The sequence below is a fragment of the Mustela nivalis genome (assembly GCF_964662115.1).
Source record: "Mustela nivalis genome assembly, chromosome: 1".
NCBI classification, from domain to species: domain Eukaryota; kingdom Metazoa; phylum Chordata; class Mammalia; order Carnivora; family Mustelidae; genus Mustela; species Mustela nivalis.
In genome coordinates, this window is record NC_139020.1 from 159,634,699 (window position 1) to 159,655,522 (window position 20,824).

The 20,824-nt window shown below is 54.2% G+C and overlaps 1 long non-coding RNA gene across 5 annotated transcripts; it reads left to right on the forward strand.

The window, feature by feature from the left end:
- The first annotated feature begins 814 nt into the window (after positions 1-814).
- LOC309872693 lies at positions 815-13,262 on the forward strand. 5 transcript variants are annotated; one of them, XR_014316063.1, is made up of 4 exons: positions 2,134-2,181; positions 2,966-3,144; positions 6,480-6,647; positions 6,900-13,262. It is a non-coding gene; the product is annotated as an uncharacterized lncRNA (long non-coding RNA). The 5 variants fall into 5 exon arrangements; XR_014316060.1 differs by lacking the exon at positions 2,134-2,181 and adding an exon at positions 815-1,111 and having other exon boundaries at positions 6,480-13,262; XR_014316061.1 differs by lacking the exon at positions 2,134-2,181 and adding an exon at positions 1,130-1,415 and having other exon boundaries at positions 6,480-13,262.
- Positions 13,263-20,824: the final 7,562 nt, after the last annotated feature.

Here is a 20,824-nt window from a genome sequence, read left to right on the forward strand (position 1 = left end):
AGAGCTTCTCCAAGGAGGTGACATTTGGGCTGAGACTTGACTGATAAGGAGGAGGCAGCTCATCCATGAATCGTGGGAGAGGATCCCAGGCAGCGGGACCACTGAAGGCAGAGGCCCAGAGGACCAAAAACTCACAGGAAGGAGGCCTGGGGAGGGCGAGGGTTGGCAGGGCCTGGCCAGGAAGCAGCCTGGTAGAGACCGGGGCAAATAAGGCAGCCCACACCCCCATCTGAGGGGCAACTGCTCAGCTCTACCCCTGCGGGACTGAGGACCCAGTATGGCCAGTGGCTTCAATGTTGCCAGAAAAGCTGGAAGTTTAGGTTTTTGCATAAAACCTTCTGATTTTTCAAATGGCCAACTTTTTCTGAAACTGTCCAAACCCCACGAAGCCTTTCTGGGAGCCCAAACTAGCTTCCGGGCCTCAGTAAGAGGCCTACTGAGAGAGCTCAGTAGGAAGTGAGGGGCTGGATTCAAATCCTGCGCCTCATAGTCTCCAGCTGCGTGATCTTGGGCCCCATTGCTTGCTCCCTTGGGTGCCGTCATCTGTAAAATGGAGCTAATCGTGCCTATCTGATGGGGTTGCCGCGGAGGACTGGATGCCTTGCGTGTCTTCATTCATTCAGCAAATATTTACTGAGCAGCTACTGCGCACCAGGGACAGTGCCAGGTCTGGGGAACCGGGGCACAACAGCGAACAGAAAACAGAGAAGTCTCTGCCCTGGTGCCTCTTACAGTTCACACGACACAGAAAATGAGCAGCAACGGAAGCAGGCACACACGTGTGTAGAAACGCCACAGAGCAGAGACAGCGGAAGGGAAGAAACAGGGCGAAGAAGGACAGGAGGAGAGTTGAAGGGTGGGTGGCCAAGGAGGGCCTCACTGCATAGGAGGCATTTGAAGGCAATGAGGGGGTGAGGCTCTGAGCTGTGAGGGCAGAGTGCGCTCCAAGTGGGTCTGGGGGGAGAGGGGGCATGGCTGCTGGAGGAAGAGCCTGGAGATTGGTGTAGCTGGACTGCTAAGAATGGAGTCCGAGCTCGGGAGGTGGGGGTTAGGAGGAGATCGGTGAGGCCTCGTGGCCGCCATGAGGACTTTGGCTTTGCCTCTGAGTAAGGTGAGAGCCACGGGAGGGTGTGGAGCAAGGGGTGAGGTCCGGCTTTGGTTTTGACAGGATCCTTCTGGCGGCTGCTGGGGCAGAAGCAGGGAGAACAGGAAGGAATAGTCCCGGCAAGAGGTTATGGGGGCTGGACCGAGGGGCAGCAGCGGCGCTGGCAGAAGGTGCTTAGACGCTCCAGAGATTTCGAAGGTCAAGCCAGCAGAGGGGGGTGCGGGGGCGGGACACGTGAAGGAGCGATGCCCACGCCAGGATCGGTGCCGGCACCTGGAATACAGAAGGGCCGTTTCCTGCGATGGGGAAGGTGAAAGAGCGGGTTGGGGAGGGTGTGGGGCTGGGGTGGGGCTGCTGGGAGAGCAGCCTGGGGGCCAGCGGGTCCAAGCGGCCGCAACAGAAGGCCTTTTTGAGTCACAGGGAGCAAGTGCGGACCACAGCAAATGTAGACGGCCGTGAGCACAAATGGCTCTGAGCAGCTTAGAATGGATGGACGCTAACAGCGTTTGTCATTTGGGGTGCCAGGGAAGGAAGGGGGCCTGGAGGCGGCTCCCAAACGCAGGCCGGAGGACGCGACACTGTTGATCCCGGGGCCCGGGCTCCTGGAGGGGGGGGTCTCAGGTCTCAGGGACTCGGGCGGGCCTGCATCCCCTCTCCGCGACGCCGCTGCGGCCTCCCCTCCCCACCCTCCCCACCACCCCGCCCCGTACTCGCTCCCCGGCGCGCCCTCCCTTCCCCCTCGCCACCTGCGGGGTCGGTCAGATCCGGGCCTTTGTCCCGCGCCGCAGCCCCGCCGCCCCGCGTGGCGCCCCCCGAGCAAACACAGCTGAGCGCCGGGGCTCGCGTGCCGCCCCCGCCCCCCAAATCTTTGGGCCGCGGGGTGGAGGCTTAGCGGGGCAGCTGCGGGCCTGCGGGCGGGGCGGGGGCTGAGCCCGGCCAGGCGCTCCCCGCGCCGTCCCTCCCGCCCGGGCCGCCGGCCGCGCCTTTGTCATGCAGATGGCCCGCTGGCGGCCGCGCTCGGTAATCGGGCCGAGAGCCTCCGCACCCGCAGCTGACCTGGGGGGGCCGGGGATGGGGTAGGGTGGGGTGGGGTGTGAGGGCGTCTCGGCGCCCAAATCTGGCCCAGGCAAGGGGGGAAGACCCGCTTTTTCCTCCCGCCGCGGGGACACCCGATCTCCTTGATGCTGGGCCACGTGCTCAAATCGCTGGGCTTCTCTGGGCCTGTCTACTTCCTTGCATTCCAGGCAAAGGAATCTGCGGGGGCTGGGGCCTGGAGGCTGGGGAGCGGAGGCCAAAGATCCCACTGTATCAGTGTGGAGCACATTTGGGGAACAGCCCTCCTCGCTCCTGTGTCTGGGGTCCCCCAGACCAGCAGAGCAGACCCCCTGCGGTCCAGACCTCTGCAGGCCCTGTGGGTCCTTGAGACTCCATCCCTGTACAGGCAGGCCTCAGTGTTCCCACCTGTGCTTTGAGGGCTGAAACTGGCAGGGAGAAGGACCTGGTGAGGTTCTTGGCCTCACAAGCTGCAGGAGGCTGACTGCCCTGGGGTGTCAGCGCCTGGCACACAGTGGGCACCCTTGGTAATGGCACCAAGCTCAAGATGGCAGAACCCCCTACACCACTCCCTGCCCCTCCTGGCCCCTCCAGTGGTAGCTGGTGTGGGTCCTGGACTAGGGACACGCCCACTTTCCCCAGAGCAAAAGATTCACCAAAACAGACGTGACCAAATGGAAAGTTATTTACTGCCTGGTATCAGGAGTTGGGCCTGGGGCGAGACGGGGGAAAAGAAGCATTCCTTTAGGTGGAATTGGGCCTGGAGGGGCTGTTGTCCCTGGAGCGCCCCATCTCCCCATTTTGCAGATGAGAAGCCTGAGGCCAGAAAGCAGCAGCAACTGGTGACATCCCAGCCCTTGTCTTTGCCCGCAAAGAATGGAGGCCTGGAATTCCTACCAGAAGATACAGAAACAACCAACATGCATAGACAAGCTGCTTGGAGGCCAGGATGTCCAAACAGAGAAATATCTTTTCCCACCAACCAGGTAAAAAGCAAGAATACCAACAGCTGCTGGGCTGAGGCCCCCTCCTAGCTCCCAAGGCGGGTCCCCGTGGGCACCGCAGCTGGCACATGGCTTGTCAGTGGGAATCGAGCTCGGAATCCTGTGGAGCCTCAGTCCAGTGGCTGTACTCCCAGGAATTTATAGCTAAAAGGAGCCAACAGGATAAGTGGTGGGTAAGCATGCTTATTTAGGGTGGTGAGATTCTAGAAGTTTCCCTCGGGGCCTGGCTCTGCAGGCAGATGGGAGGGAGCTCCAGTTCCAAGTTGGCCATGTGTGACCTAGGCAACTGACCTGTTTCCTCATCTGGGAGATGGGAATCATGGCCACACTGATCCCCGTGCATCAGCCCACCATAGGGGGCCTTCACCCCAGGGCCTGTGAGGAGCCCACAGAGGACAGACTTACATGAAGGAAAAGCAATCTTTTTTTTTTTTTTAAATAAGGTTGAACATTTTTATTTTTTTTAAGATTTATTTATTTATTTATTTGACGGACAGAGATCACAAGTACGCAGAGAGGCAGGCGGAGAGGAGAGAGAGGAGGAAGCAGGCTCTCTGAGAGCCCGATGCGGGGCTCAATCCCAGCACCCCAGGACCATGACCCGAGCCAAAGGCAGAGGCCTTAACACGCTGAGCCACTCAGGCGCCCCAAAAAGCAATCTTTTGATGTGAGGAGGTTATTAGCAGTCTTGACAAATGGAGCTGAAAAAGCTCTCTGGGACTCAGTTTCCCTTTCAAACAAAGGAAAATTGGTGTTGGGAGCTCCCATGGGGTAGCTCCTAGGCTCTCCCCAGTGGCCCTCCGTCCTGACCCCCTGCCTTCCCTCACCCCAGCTCTGAGAGCTGAGCCAGGAGTCACCAGCTCAGGTGAGAGAAGGCTGGAGAGGGGGAGGAGAAGAGAACCACCCACCGCCTCCACCCCAGGCCTTGGCCCTCTGGCTCCAGCGAAGGCCTGGGGAGGATGGGGGTTTATCTCACACACCTCTAGGGAGGGGCCTTTATGACCAGATCCAGTTTCTGGCAGGACTGGTTTGTCCAGGTGGCCCTCGATGGACAGCCAAGATAAGGTCTGTGTGGATGGCTGGGCTGGGCCAGAGGACCCAAGTTGGGCAAAGACTAAGGGGTGGCCACGGGTACAGCCTGACTCAAAAGTGGGAAGGGGTCTGCCCCCAGCTTGTCCCAGCTGTTACCAAGCTTTCCGGAGCCATGCGGGAGCCCTCTCTCTACCTCCCGCCCTCTGCCTGCAGTGAGAGGTGGCCCTGGGAAGAGGCCATCCTGGAGCAGAGCAGTAGAGGCCCCAGGTCACCCAGGCAGGCCTTTGTACAGGGAGATGATGAGGTGCGAAAGCCAAGAGGCAGTACGGACTGAGGTTGCCCTGGTGTGGGATTCTGCATTTCTGGTAGGCACAGTTTTGGTTGCCTCTGTGCCTGTCAGGCATTCCTAGAACTGCCCCCGGGCCTCGCTGGACCAGCTTGGTTCTCTTGGGCCAAGGCCCTCTTGCTGTCTCTAACTTCATCATGTCCTCAGTAGTCCCTATAAATGGTCCCTTTGTGAAACCCTTCTACCCAGTTTGCCTGTCACCTCTTTCCTGTCAGGACACTGTCTGTAGTACGTTTCTGGGATCCTCACAGCCTCAGGGAGCAGCTGTGGTCGCTCCATTTTATGAGGAGGAGCCCCAGGGGGACCCAGAGTTCCTCCCAACACAGACTTCCCTCCTCACACAGACCTCGGGGAGGGGCAGGCCCACGCGCTGTGTGGCTGACAGGGGAGTCTGAGGAATGAGGTCTGCATTTGTGCTGGAAATCTCTGAGGGAGGTGGTTCCAGGGAACAGGAGGAACCAGGGGAAGGGGAGGCAGGGAAGAGGGGAAAGTCAGCAGACAGACACAGGCTTTGCTGAACCACGTCAGGGGGATACGGACTCCACTGGGCTGTCTGCAGAACCTTGAGGAAGGTCCTGAAAACTGTCCACCCCCAAGAGGGACAAGAGGGGACACGTAGCCAGAGGCTTGTTCCACATTGCTCGGGGCTGGCCCATCGGCCCCTGTGCTTCCGGTATTTTATATAGCTGGGGGCCAGGCAAGCCCCACGGGTGGTCCTCATGCGGGGGCCAAGAAGCCATGGGCCAGAGCAAGCCAGGCCATGGTCACCTGTGGGAAGTGGGGTGGGGACGGCAGGGAGTGGTCACCACAGTGCCACTGTGGCTGGCATCCACCAGGCAGGAGCACTTGACATGGGCCACAGAGTCACCCAAGACAGTCCGAGGTTTAAAAGAGTGTCTTAATAGGAAATTTGAGGCTCAGTAAGGCCATCATTGAAAAGATCGTTGCAATTCCCAGAGGAGGGGGCACGCGGCACCCCAAGGGGCTGCCTGGGGAAGCAGGGGGTCAGAGGTAGAGGGCAGCTGTGGCAGGAGCCTTCACTGTGACTCAAGAAAGAACAGGTAAGCTGGGTAAGCAGGCTTAGGGCGCTGTCTGGTTTGAAGCCCAGGGCAGTCCTGAGTTGTCTGGGCCCAGGCCTTGGGGATAGGGTTGGGGGAGCTAGTGGCTCAGAATGTGAGAGCCCACTAAAGGTGGCTGGGGCCTTGGGCTCTAGATTGGCTGGTTTGTGTTTGAAAAGCACCCAGGGGCCAGTGGAGTACTCTCTAGGAATTGGCCAACTCTGGGAGGGGCAGTCCCTCCAGGGTCAGCCAGGCCAGAGGTCAGAGCACCAGACACAGAAAACAAAAGCCCGCTCCCCTTGCCCCTCCTCAGTTTCACCTGGGGCCTTTCTTAGGTCTGTGTGTTTCAGGGTTCAGTTCCCCATGGTGGCTGGCCTCGATCCCTGTCAGATTTTAATATGGGGAATAGTAGAATGAGCGATGGTTCCTCGTGCTGCTCGTGGTCCTGCTTGGTCCAATGGATACCCACCGTCTCCTTCTCCCACCTGTTCTGGATTCCTCTCACCTTCAGCCAGCACTTGTGCTGCTCTCGATTTCCCTGGTGGGATGCCCTGGCTCTTTCCCAGGGGTCTGCACAAGGCCTTGTCCTATGTGTCCGTTGGCTCCAGGCATTCTCATGTAGCAGAGGACAAGCCCTCGGCCCTCGGGATGTCCCAGACCGGCACCAGGGCTAAGCTAACCAGTCCTCTCAGGTGGGCTGTTTCCGAGTGATGTGACCAGGGGACATATGGTTGCGTTCCATGGTCCCCTCCTCAGGGTACGATGATCCCCAGTCTGAGACCATGTTGTGCAGGACATCAGGGTTCCTTGAGAGAATGAAGCCCTAATAACCTAAGGTATGTGTTGTATGTAATGGTCTAATTTCTCTCCTGTGCTTCTAGAATGGTCCTAATGATGTACTACTCTTGGGTAAATTGAGCCGATAATCACTGGAATCGTTTCCTGTGTGCCCAGTGCAGATGGGAAAACAACTGAGAAGCCATCTGCCCTGGCTGAAAAAATATGGCCATTAGACCCGTGTGCGCCCCTGGGCGGTGATGCCGGTGCAGGTATGGCAGCCCCTGAGGCTCCCCAAGAGGGTATTGGTGCCGGTGGAGATAAGCTGCTGTCCTCTCGAGTAGAAAGGATGCAGTGCAACCAATTTGCCATCAGGTGGCCAGCCAGCCCCTCCAAGGGGTGACCACATCAAGGACCCGGCATTGATTTCCACTGCTGGAAGGGGAGCATCTGCTACAGTGGGGGTAGCATGCTGGGGCTCACACACCGAGTCTGCCTTGCTGCTGCGCCTCCTCTGTTCACAGACCCACTGTGCCAATGCCAGAGTGGCCCCAGGGCAAGTCAGTCTGGGCCTGCTTGTCACCGTTCTCCTCCAGGCTAGATGCACGTACGCCATGCCCATCCAGGAATCGACTCCCCAGATCTCCTTGGCTCGGGTCTTCCCTACTTCCAAAGATGTGACCAACCATCCAGGCTCCTGCCTATTTCCCAGAGTCCACACATCGCTGTCCGTCAGGCTGCTTTTCCCTTTTCCTCAGCGAGCAACTCAGCACTCCAGGGCCATCTCTCCCCACCAGTCTCCTTGAGGGACTTGCCACGGGGATTGCCTGATGGCAGAGGCCCATAATTGGTTGCAGGCCTATCTGTGAGCCTGGCCTTCATATTTTCTCCTCCACCCTTTGACCTGAGGGTCCCCTCCCCCGGAGCTACAGGTGGGCAGAGGCAGTAGAACCACAGAGATCGGGACTACAGGAGCCCAGCCTGCCTCGTCGCTGGGCCCGTGCGGAGATGCACTCAGCCCCGGCCTGAGCTCCCCCATCTGTCACACCATGGATAGCTGCTGGACCTGGCCGCCTTATGACGAGTGGATCTGACGGTGACCATGTCCAGTCACACGGTCACATGATGCCCATCACCAGATGCTCAGCCCTCCAGGGGCCCTGGAGCATTCCAGAAGCTGGGCTCCTGACCTAGCTCTGCTTCGGCATTCTGAGCGTTTACATAGCAACCTCTTACCAGGGCTGGCCAGCAGCTGCACCTGGGGCCGTGTCTACCACCATCAGATCTGCAGGTCATATGACTACAGAGCAGCTTGACCACAGTCTGAACCTTCTGGAGAGAGAGAGAGAGAGACACTTCTCCTGCTCTGGGCCCCTCCCATCAACCTGATGAGTGGGTTGGGGCTGCATTTCCAAGAGTGATGTTTGCTGCATCCTGGGTCCCTTGGCACTGGGGCCTCTTTCTTCATGGTGGGAGGTGGGAGGGGCAAGAGCCTGTCCTCACCCCCCAAAAGGGAGTTCCCAGCATGCCCCAGGCCTCCAGAACCTTACAGTCTTCACCGATACGGCAAGCCTCACGTGCCTCAGGAGGATAATAAGGGTGCTTGCACAACCTGAGTACCGTGACGTCATCGGGAGAGTGGACCAGCATGACAATTGGCACATATCCAGACCAGCAGTTCCTTCAGTGGCATGTCAGGCTTTTTTTTCTCTTGGATCAAATCCAAGTGAAACTAAAGGCAATCCTGGGAAGCCGCCTTCATCATAGGGTCCATTTCCACACCAGTGACCCAGCTCCATGTTTCTGAGCCTCTCAGGGAGGTGTCTGGAATTATGCTCTTTCCCAGGTTGGTGACGATTGCTCTGAGTGGTAGGACTCGGGAATGGTGATTCAATTTTGCTTTTCCATTTTTCTGTCGTGTATTTTTTTAAATAATTATGTCAAATTTTTATTAAGTAACATTTTAAAAATTCCCTATGGATCCTGTAAGCCTCGGGGCTGCAATCAGGAGCATTTAGGTGGGGCTGGTTCTGACTGCAGAGCCCAGGGAAGGATGTTCCAGAGGGGGGTTGAGGGTGAACTTGGCCATGTTTTAGGCCCAGCTTTATATCAAGGAGGCATGATCAGGTGCGGGGGAGGTATTGGGACAGTCTCAACCTTCTAGGACCTGGGATGCGGGAAACTGGCTGGGGCCCCAAGGAAGAGCAACAACCAGCAAGCAGCCCGGAGGTGGGAGAAGGCTCCGGTGTCATTAAAGCAGACCCAGTGGGCAGGAGGACTGAAAACAGCCACAGCAAACATTTATATGTGTTCTAGACTCCTTATCCGTATTAACTCGTTCCATTTTCCAAACAACCCAGAAGGAAGAGTCTATGGCTATCCCCATTTTACAGTTGAGGAAACTGACTCAAGGGACAATTTAATAACTTGCCTGAAGGAAAGTGAGGTAGGAGTATAGCTCTAGATATGGGCCGGCATGAATGCACTTGTGCGTATCTTATTTTTTTTTTAACAAATATTTCCACATACCCAGTGCTGTTTCTGGTATTGAAAAAAGAGAAGTTAGCAAACACATACCCCCATCTAGCCCCATATCCTTGCCATGAAAGATGCTCCAGTCTAGTGGAAGAAATATGTATTCAATATGTACTTGCACAAGCATATTGTTACAAACAAAGATATTTGCCACAAAGCAAATAAACAGGAAACTGACCTGGCTCAGAGTTCATATTCTGGGCAGAGGAAACAGCATGTGCAAGGGCCCTGTGGTGAGCAGAAGGTTAGCTCCTTAGAGCTTCCAGAAAGGGTGCAAAATGGAAAGTGTGAGCAAGAGGAGTTTGGTGGGAGATGGAACTCAGGATGTGCTCAGGAATTCCATTTCTTAGACCCTCATACACCAGAATAGGGTTTGTATTTTATGCTAAATACATTGGGAAGCTATTGAAAGGTCTTGTCTGGGGACACTCCAATGCTACATGGAATCAGGAGGCAAAGGGGAAGCGGAAAGACCCATTAGGAGGCTAGTAGAGTACAGCGAGTGAGAGATAATGGTTGCCTGGCCCGCAGTGATGAGAAGGGAGAGGAAAGGCTGCCGCTCTTCGGAGCAGACTTCCTGGAAGCCCCTCCCTCCCCACCACTTCTCATATCCCTTCAGCAGAGGAGCCTGGGAATTGTGATCTTTGTTCCACTGAAGACCTTGTGCTCACTGAAGAGTCTGGTACCCTGTTTCTAAGGAAGAAATGAGGGCCAGATATCGAGGCAGGCATCCAGCAGCCTTGCTCGGTGATGTTAGAGTCGATGGTGGTGGTAATGCTGGTGGTGACAGTGGTGGCAGAGGTCAGTTATAGGCGATGGTGGAGGTCGTGACCAGGTCTGTGGTGGGCATGGTGGTGTCCCTGTTGGCAGGGCAGTGATGGGGAAGGTGGGGATCCATGTAGGGTGGTTGACTGTGGCAGTGGCAGAGGTGATGGTGAGGTCTGTGGTGACAGGGATGGCCATGTTGGCACTGAGTAGGTGACAGTGTTGGTGGTGGTGGTTGATGCTTGTGGCAACAGGGTTGGTGGTCATACTGGTGGATGTGCTGGTCATGATGGCATGAATGGCATTTGCATTGGTGGCGATGACAACCTTGTGCTGGTGTTGACGTTGATGTTGCTGGCGGTGGTCTGGATTTCGCGGTGACACGAGTCATCATGGCTACAGTGGTGATGGGGTTATTCATGGTAGTAGAAAAAAAATCTTTTTTAAAGATTTTATTTATTTATTTGACAGAGAGAGATCACAAGTAGGCAGAGAGGCAGGCAGAGAGAGAGAGAGAGGAGGAAGCAGGCTTCCTGCTGAGCAGAGAGCCTGATGCAGGACTCGATCCCAGGACCCTGAGATCATGACCTGAGCCGAAGGCAGCGGCTTAACCCACTGAGCCACCCAGGTGCCCCTAATTTCTTGATTCTCATTTATGCCCAACCTCTATTGTACTGGGTTTTTTTTTTTTTTTTTTTAAGATTTATTTGATAGAGAGACACACAGCCAGAGAGGGAACACAAACAGGGGGAGTGGGAGAGGGAGAAGCAGGCTTCCCTCTGAGCAGGGGCGCCAATGCGGGACTTGATTCCAGGACTGACCTGAGTCGAAGGCAGACATTTAACAACTGAGCCCCTCAAGCGCCCTTGGATTGGTCTTCTCCTGGCCTTTTCACTCCATTCTGAATAGTACTCATCCTCCTCATGAAAAAACAGACTCCCCTCCCCCACCAAAGTCCAGGCTTCCTTTTGAGAGTCAAACCAGCCACCCCTCCTCCACTGCCATCATGATGTCACATCTCCTGAGCTCTTCCTTGTTCACTGAAGAATTTGAAACCCAGCCCACAGACCACCCCTGGATCCTGGGGCATCCTCTCTTCCTGGAGGATTATAATGTCCACAGTCTGTCCCATATCTGGCCTGTCAGTTCCTTGATCATTTCAATTTGAAAGACCTCCTGCCTCTGGGCTCTTAGACGCTTCTCTGGATCCCTTGTTCAAACAGTCCACACCCTAACCACCATCTCCTTTCTACTGTACCATCTTTTATCCCAATCATGTTATTAGATGTCTATTGGTGGTAAAAAATCAATCAGTCAATCAATCACCCCAGAAGCTGGCAGCTTCTAGTCACAACAAACATGTATTATTTCATGCAGTTTCTGTGGGTCAGGAGCCCGGGAGCTCAGCTGGGTGGTTCTGACCTCCTGTCTCTCCCAAGGTTGCAACCTTGGAACCTATTGACTAGGGATGGGGCTGCTGCTGCCCCAGCTGGCCCGCTCACCTGTATGCAAGCTGATGCTGGCTCCTGGATTTATTGGAGTGTCCTCAGAACGTGACAGCAGGCTTCCCCCAGAGTGAGTGACCCAGGAGCAGAAGATGGAAGCCATTGTATCTTTCATGACCTCCCCTCAGAAGTCACACTGTTATTTTCAGAATATTCTGTATGTTCTATGTATGAGCCTATACCATGTGGGAAGGGACCATACATGGGCCTGAATACTGTGAGGTCATTTTAAATATTGGCTCCCACAGCTGTCCGGCTGTCTATCTTCTTCTCGCCTGGTTCAAAGCAAGCAACCCCAGAAATATCCATCCTTTCCTCTCTACTGGTGCTGTGGAAGAATTGTCCCTTCCACCCATGGCCATTCTGTTCCCTGGACCTTGGACCCAGTCCCCTGTCCTTTCCAAGGACCATTGCAATTACCAGTTATCAATGCAACGGGATTGCATTACCACTCAGCCCTTGCCCTTGGCCTCTCTGTCTTTCTCCCCGCCATCACACACTCCTGTTTCATGCAACTGTGTTCTTTGCAGCAAAGCTGAAGCATCCCCAGGACTCTGTTATTTTTCTGTTGCCCTCCCTGAACTCCTGTGACAGGGACAGTGGCATTCAGGTTCCCCTTTTTATCCTTTATACCACAGACCCCCTTGCTGGCCTTCATTCCCGTGACCTCTCAAAATCACGCCCCACACAGAGGAACCGGGGGTCCTTGGAAATAGGTCTGGCTCTGGGTCAGGGCAGGAAATATTCAAGACAAATCTGGGGTGTCTTATCATGCACAATGGAAGGGGAATGATCGAAGTCTGTAGGTTGAAGATGGGACTCGGGAGCTAACTAGCAGGGGCTCCCACACTGGCCAAAGGTGGGACAATTAGAACAGCAAGAAAATCTGCGACAGACTGAAATACAAAGAGGCTTAAAAAAAATTTTTTTTTAAAAATCATGTGCCTAGAAGGGTAGCTGAAAAATGTTATTTGTCAACACTGGGTGTGATAGAAACCAATTTATTATTCCAAAAAATTTTCAATAAAGGGAAGAACAGTCATCTATATTTCATTTCTTCCCTGAACTATTTCTCAGAATAACCAGTTCTCCTTAGGAAAATTCTAGCTAATAAATGAAAAGGAAGTGCTAGAATTTTACCACTTTGCAACCTTCTAGTAGTGGAATTAGGCACGATCATCAATGGTTCTTAAAATTATTGGTGAAAGGCATGTGGGGTGCTTTATAATGGATGGGCCAAGCTGAGAACTCCCGAACCATTGGCCAGTCATAATGTCATCAAAAGAAAGTGATCAGACACAGGGTATCTCCAGGAATAATAGCTTAGGAAGGACACAATGCTGTCTATGCAGCATCCTTGCCCGATACTCTTGCCTCAATTTATCTCCAGCCTCCAGAACTACAGGAAACACAGGGCTCAGAGCGACACGTGAACGCCACAGGTGCACAATTAGCAAACTCCAAAATAGGGCAATCTGTAGTCAAATACCACTTTCTCAAAGTGAAGTGAAAGGAAAAACAGGGGGAAGAGGGATTTGTAAACGTAAGAGCTTAAAGGGCGTATTAGTCAAATGCAGTGTGTGGCTCTTGTTTGAAAGCCGTTTTGAACAAATGAAAAGTAACTAGGGAAGTTTGAATAATAACTTGAAATTTGATGATATGAAGATTTTTTGCTTTTTACGTGTGATAAAGTTTTCGAGGTTACGTTTTTTAAGTCTTTATCACATCTTTACGGATGAAATAATAGGATAGCAGGGATTTGCTTTAGTCCAAGGTTGGAGGAGTGGATGGGGATACAGAGGAAACGAGACTGGCCAGACGCTGTAATTGTTGAAGTTGCAGGGGATGGCTGATGGAGACCCGTGACACTGCTCTCTTCCATTCTACGTATGCCTGGCAGCCTTCATCATAAATATTTTAAAGATTTTATTTGAGGGGCGCCTGGGTGGCTCAGTGGGTTAAGCCTCTGCCTTCGGCTCAGGTCGTGATCTCGGGGTCCTGGGATTGAATCCAACATCAGGCTCTCTGCTCAGTGAGGAGCCTGCTTCCCCACCTCTCTCTCTGCCTGCAGCACTGCCTACTTGTGATCTCTGTCTGCCAAATAAATAAAATCTTTAAAAATATATTTTATTTGAGAGAGAGAAGGAGAGTGTGTGTGCATGCGCATGCAACTGAGAGAGAGAGAATGGGGGCGGGGTAGAGGGAGAGAGAATCGCAAGCAGACTCTACACTGAGGGTGAAGCCTGACACAGGGCTCAATCTCACGACCTTGATCTCTTGACCTGGGCGGAAACCAAGAGCCACCCAAGCACCCCCATAATAAATATTTTAAAGAGAAAAAAAGATTGTTCCATCCTTTTTGTCTGCTATGGCAACTGAGGAGACAGCTGCTCCAGATGCTATGAGCTGGAGGAAGCCACCCGGCTGCGTCCCTGAGTGACCGTGTGGAGCAGAGCCTTCTCTGGCCTTCTCCTGGCCCTTAGACTCACATGTCCCTCCTGCCATCAAGGCTCTGCACACACAAGGCTCTACACCTGATGCATTTCCCCACCCACACCCACCCCGTGATTTTCTGATCTCAGAGCAGCTTTCTCTCATCTTCCTATCTGGGTCAGAGCCTCCAGACTTTCCCAACATCCTGTCTCCTGCAGCACCTCTCTCCATTGCAGTCTTAAATGTCCACCATGGCTATTGGGTTAAAACCTCTCTCCCTCCCTGGACAATTATCCACTTGCAGGTAGAAATAATCTTTGCTCCTCATGGTGTTGGGAAAGCCCACAGTTCTGCCTGTCACGTGGGAGGCACGCAAATCTTCCTTTGAGGAAGTAAGTGAAGTAATGGTGAGTTGCGATGGTCTTTGGGCGCTGGTGATGGGAGTGATGGTGATGGCGGTGGGGGTGGCCTGTGGTCCGTGGTGACAGTGGTGGCAGTGGACGCTCTAGTGGAGGTGATGGTGGTAGGGGCAAATGGCGGCGGTAGCAGTGTGGCGATGGCAGCTGGGTTGGTGAGGGGATGACGGTGGCATTGGTGGTGTTGGTGATGATGGTGCCCACCCTCCTCCACGCACACTTGGCCAACAGATCCGTGACCTGATTCACACAAGGATGGAGCACTGTCAGAGCTGATCGCTCCAGTGGCAGTAACCCAGAGAGACCACCCCTCAATCCAGGAGCTCCCCGGGCTCTTGGCCTTCCCATTGGTATTGGGGTTTCTCATTCCTTTGACCCAGCCTGTCCCCCTTCAATAGAGCCTCTCTCCACTTTTAGCTGCCATTAGTCATAATGGATTTTTGTCTCTTATCACCAGTTAACTCTAACTGGAGCAGAAGGGGATAGAGAACAATGGGCTGAGATGAAGCCCATTCCTTCCCACTCTCCTCTGCCCTTCCTCTTCCTCTCTCTGGCCTTGGGGTATCCTTGGACGTATCTCCATATCTAATCACTCCCCAGGCAATCTCACCCAGGTCTTGACCTTTCTCCTGAACTCCAGATCATGTCTCTAAGTGGGCTTCTCTAACTCAACTGCCTATCATGCATGTCAAGCTCAGTCTGCCCCAAACTGAGCTCTTGATTTCCCTCCACAAATCTGCCCTCTCATGGTGCTCCCCAGCTCAGTGAATGACAATTTGGCTTTACAACACCAGAGACCTTGGAGTCGCTCTTGACCCTTTCTCTCACCCTTGCATCCAATCCATCATCAAAGCCCATCAGTTCCATCTTTAAATACATTCTACCAATTGTACCATCTCCATTAATATCCCTCTGCTGCAAGCCGCCGTCCTCTCTCACCTGGAGAGCTCCTTCCTAGGCTCCTTTTCTCCACTCTGACGCCCCCACAGCCTCCTGGCAGCCAGAGTCATCTGTTGGAAATGTGTTGGCCCCTCCTTGACATTGAACCTGGCGATGGCTTCCCATCCACCTGACAAAGCACCGCTGAGTTTTTGTATATGATCTGCCTACTTCTTCCACTACTTCTCACTCCATTCTCTGCTTTTTATGTACTCATTTAATTTTAATGTAGATTATATTTTGCTTAAGATTTCTTTTTTAATTTATTAGAGAGTGCACATGTGTGCATGTGCACACACACGCACACACACACATGCATGAATGGGGAGTGGGGAGTGGGGAGAGGGAGAAGCAGGCTCCCCACTGAGCAGGGATTTCCAATGCAGGCCTCCATCCCAGGACCCTGGGATCATGACTGGACCCAAAGGCAGATACTTAACCAACTGAGCCCCCCAGGTGTCCCCATTCTTTGCCCTGCTGCCTCAGGGCCTTTGCACATTCTGTGCTCACTTCAGGGAATGCTCTCCCCAGGACTTATGATGACTTAGACCAGTGCAATGGCAGAGAGCATAGAGAAGAACCCACAGGACAAAGAGTCTGAGAGGAGGGAGCTCACGATGATTTCCAGGTGCATAGGTGGGCCACCAAATGGATGGAAAGACCACCCCTTACAAGGGACACAGAATGGGGATCAGATCTGGGGAGGAAGGTGGCAAGTTCATTCTTGGCACTGGGCGTGAGCAGCCCCATGGGCCATCCAGGAAGAGGTTACTGGGGTGCAGCCTGACAGATTCATGCTCTGGAGCCCAAGGCAGAAAGGAGAACAGGGAAGCAGCGCCCAGGCCAGCAGCCACTGCCATGGAGAGCCCGAGACAGCCACCCCCAGCCTAACCCTTAGATCTGAGCAGCACCCACACTCCCGCCTCAGCCAGGCTTTCTGGGAGAAGATCCAGCCCAGCAGCAGCAAAAATAGCAGCCAAGTAAGTCTGAACAGAGACAGTGGCACTGATCCCGCTCGGTCAGACCCGTGGATGAATCCACAGGCCAGCCTCTCCCAGCCAGCAACTGGCGAGTGATCAATAAGCCTGATTAATAATTAACTTTTTAATTACGTGTCAATTTAAAACAAGTATGGGAAGCAGTCACTTGCCGTTAAGGTCCTTGCTTTTCTTTCCTAAAGGGACTCTGTCGAAGGCCTAGGCTCTAGAGCCATGTGGGTGGAGGGTCCCGCCAATAGCGGGGAAGGGATCCCATCCTCTCCCCTGGCCACAGGGATCCTTGAGACACCAGCCCTGTCTCCTTTAGCCATGCCGGGGGACGCTTTCTCCACGCAGCAGTAACTACCATGCAGGGCAAGCTGAAGACAGAGCAGGAACTGTCCCCAGCCCCCGGGTGCCAGGTAGAAGACCTTCAGGGACCTGTAAGTGAAGACAGACTGATTCCTGTGGTCCCAAAGGAGGGAGAGACAGGGTGGGGGTTCCATGGGCCATAAGAAGGTGGCGCTCTCCTTGGCCGTGATGGGGAAGGGTTGGAAGGATGCTCTAGGGGTGGGAGCCACAAGGCTAGAGGCATGGCAAGGGTTCAAAGTGGCAAAGGGCAGCTGGAGCATCTGGAGAAGATGGTTTGTGCATACCCTTGCTGCCACCCCAGAACCCCACGACCCCAGGGGTTTCCTGACCGGCTGCTCGGGTGACCGCAGGCATAACCACGGCGCCTGGGGGGCCAAGTGGCTGGCAGTGCCAGGTTCCTGCTTTGGGGTGTGACAGCACGGTGTGGTTGGTGGTAGGGGTGGCCCTGGCCCAGCACTGCCCAACTCCCAAGCCCTTGGAGGAGAAGCCTGTTCCACTGGCCAGATCTCACCAAGCCAGGGAGTGCTAGGGGCAGAGGACAGGGAATCAGGCAGCTCTGGAGGGTGTGGGGAGTTCAGAGATGTCATCTGAGATCACGATCAACCTTGGTTGGACCCAGGACCCCTCGGAGATGCTGATGGTGGCTATGCTCAGACCTTTTCTTAAAGCTACACTGCCCCTTCACACGTCCCACAGTCTATTGGCATCCTGGGATGCCCACTGGGGTCTAGCTCAGTACTGTGATCCTGGGCCTTCATAAAGACCTGTGCCCAGACCATTCACAGGGTTCAGTCGAAGGGATGAATAACGCCTGGGCTTATCGGGCAAGCAGCAAGGTCTTGGGGGTGGCCCACGGGGGCAGGGGGGGGGTGGATGCTCCCAGTGCCAGGGGAGAGGAGAGAGGGACAGCTTCGGCAGATGGAGAAGCAAGTCCTAGACAGGGGTGTGGGACATGAGCCGGCCCCGTTCTCTTTCCAGGTCCTGTGGTGGGCCGAGTCACAGCCCCCGAAGTTGCCCCCGTCCTAAACTGCAGAACCTGCCTCTTACCTTAGGTGGCAAAAGGGACTTTGCTGATGTGATTAAGAGTCTTGAGATGAGGAAATCGTCCTGGATTATCCAGGTCCTCCCAGTGTAACCACAAGACTCACAGAGAAGCGGGCAGTTCAGAGTCAGAGCGATCAGAGATGTTAGAGAAGGCGGAGAATGAATGCGTCCTCAGGCTAAGGAAGGCAGGCAGCCTTGAAGGACACTGAGAGAGTTTTGCCCCAGTCTCCAGAAGGGACCCAGCCCTGCCGACACTTTGATTTTAGCCCAGTGAGACCTGCTTTAGAACACTGGCCTGCATTGTGAGAGGATAAATGTGTGCTGTTTTAAGACCCTAAATTTGTGGTAATCTGTGATAGCAGCCGGAGGAAACCATTCCAGTCTCCTTCCCTGAGAAGTCCTAAAGAAAGGGAAAGCAATGGATCGCAAAGGAAGAGACATCTAGAAGTAAGGAGAGGGGGCGCCTAGGTGGCTCAGTGGGTTAAAGCCTCTGCCTTCGGCTCAGGTCATGATCTCAGGGTCCTGGGATCGAGTCCCACATCGGGCTCTCTGCTCAGCGGGGAGCCTGCTTCCCCCTCTCTCTCTGCCTGCCTCTCTGCCTACTTGTGATCTCTGTCTGTCAAATAAATAAATACAATCTTTAAAAAAAAGAGCTGATTTTAAAAATCTCTACTTAAAAAAAAAAAAAAAGAAGTAAGGAGAGGTATGAGCAGCCGCCTGAGGGGCCTGGGAGGGTGGCTTATGGGGCAGCAGGAAGCAAGACCGTTCCCCCACCCTCAGGCCAGCCCCAGTGCCCCCGCAATCCCAGTGTGAGGGGAACCGTGGAGTGGATGGTAATGCCTCACTTGTCAGATAAGGAAACTGAGGCTCAAGGACTAAGGTGACTTGGCCCAGGGCTAGATTGTCCTCACTCTACCCACTTGAACTCTGGCGGGGCTGGTGATAAAAATAGGTAGCCCAGCCGAGATGGGGCTGAGGCCTGTGGGTCCCTGGGCTAGTAAGCAGCTGAGCTGTCCGCAGGGGAGAAGTCCCAGTCCAAAGACAGCAGGAGGCTGCTGCTCCAGCCAACCTGGGAGCAGGCCACACCCCTCTTCCTTCTATCAGGTGAGCTTGAACAACATACTCCCCGCCCGCCCGCCCCACCCCCGTGCCCACCCACAGCCCCCCCAACGTCTCAGCTTCCCCTTCCGCTCAATGGGGTGAGATTCCCCACCTGTTGGAGCCCACTTCACACGCCAGGGAGGGCAGCCACTGTCCACGAAATGCTGTGGACAAAACGAGAGCTATTATGACATGTGTAAAATAATGCTCATGTTGGCTAAAGGGAAAAATAGAAACACGTACCATACGGTTTTCCATAATGTTGGCTATGACACTCAGAAAACTGCCACCAGTGAACTCTGGGGAGCCAATTGTGGAGCGTGTCTACGGGGGTGTTTTTATTTTATATTCTATATGTTTTTAATTTGTTATAATAGGCACGAGCTACAAAATAAATTTCAGATTTGTCATACAAACTCGTCCGTGGAGCATTGCCACAGATGTAGAAAGTGGTGGAAGTCTTTGAGGCTGTTCCCAAATACTGCTTCTCACTAAAGCCCCTGGGAGGGGGAGTCAACCTCGCCTGCTGTCACCCACTGACACGCCTCCCCACCCAGGTTGAGAGAGAGAGGGCAAGTCCAAGCAATAAACAGAAACCCAACAGAAGGACAAATCCTGTATGACTCCGCTCCTGTGAGGTCCCTAGAGCCCCAGACTCACAGGGACGGAAAACAGGATGGTGGCTGCCAGGGGCTGGGGGAGGGGAGTAGAGAGTCGGTGTTCAGTGGGAACAGAGTGTCAGTTCAGGGGGATGAAAAATTTCTGGAGACGGATGGTGGGGTTGGTGGCACAACCATATGAGGTTACTTAATGCCGCAGATTCGTGCACTTAAAATGGTTAAAATGGTAAATTCTGTGTTATGTATATTTCGCAGTGACAGCAAGCTAGTTAGTGAACACATCATCACCTCCTGTGGCTAAAAGAGGGAAGTAGGAGATTCTGAGGAGGAGGCTGGAACCAGGGGTCTCCGCAGGTGTTCGCCCTTTGTTCTGGGTCTTGAAGAGGAGTTTGGAGACCTCCACCTGCGTGCACAGTGGGAAGTTACAATTTGTCCTGAAGCTGAAAGATATTTTGTATTTTCCTGGAAGCCATTTTGGGGAGTTTGGACTTTAGCTGTCCAGGAACAGATGATGGGAGAACAAATCAGAAATGATCATGGCCTTCAGTGAAAAACAGAGTGTCTTGGTTTTTTCTGAGGACGGGAGTGACAAGGTCAAAGGAGCTGTCCCTGAGAGGCCTCCTCTGGCACCAAGGTGCTGGCAGCCCAAAACCCAGGAAGGAGGCTGGGGCGCGGTCAGGTCCACCGGGGAAGCTCCCCACGATGCGAGCCATCAGGGGCGTCCTGCACACAGTAGTATACGGATCTGAAGTCTGAGCCTACCTTGGAGGTAGACAAGGCAGCATTACTGAGCCCCGTCTGACCTGGGCGCTGGACAGAGTGGCTCTTGGCTCCGCTGGTCTGATGCAGAGTCCTGACCAGACGGCAGACAGTCACAGAAGGGCATCGCCGGGTCCCACGGGCTGGGGTCTGAGCTGCCCAGTCTTAAACTGCAGTCTTAAAGTTGCTGATTCGCTGTGGGTTCCCAGAGAGGGGCCAACATCTGCAAAGGCGCCCAGCCCCAATGGAATGTGCTAGAGCTTCAGCAGGGCGGGGGCACCAGAGTATGGAGCTAAGATGTGTCCCAGCGCCAGGGGAAGGTGAAGCATAGGCAGTGAAGGAAGCAAAGCGGAGCCCCAACATCTCCTTCTGGCACCTTCACAGGCCTGGCACACAGCTGGTGATGGATTAATATTTGTTGAGTAAGTTACAGAGGGAGCTCTCTTTCCAAATTCTGGTCCTGTAAAATGGGCGGGGACTTGCAGTGATGGGAATGACATTTGGAGAACAAAGCATACAGTAGGTGCTCCGTACCTTCCTTCCATCCCCAGGAAAAGGCCATTGTCGACTTGGCAAGTTTATGTCCTAAAAGCTAGACTCTGGACTAGGGTAGCTCTTTGGTAGAAGGAGCTGCTGTGTCAGTTCTGAGCCGAGCTTGGGACCCTGCCTGGCCAGAGAGGAACTCTGGGGTCTGGAACCCTGTCGTGGCGGAGGGGCAGTGGTGGGGGGGGGTCTGAATGTCCTGCCAAGCCCCTGGCGGTGGTGTAGCCCTGGGAGGCCACAGTGGGGCTAGGCAGCCTGGCTCAGCGGGGCCCTGGAGCAAACGGTTTAGGTCCTTAGGCAGGAGGCTGTGGGCAAGACCTCCCTGTCATCCGTGTTGCAATCACTGGCCTTGCCCCGAGGCTCTGCTCAGCCATCACTGGGCCACTGCCTCCCAGGGTCTCTCGGTCTCCAGTCTCTGTGTCTCCCAGCACTGAGGCATC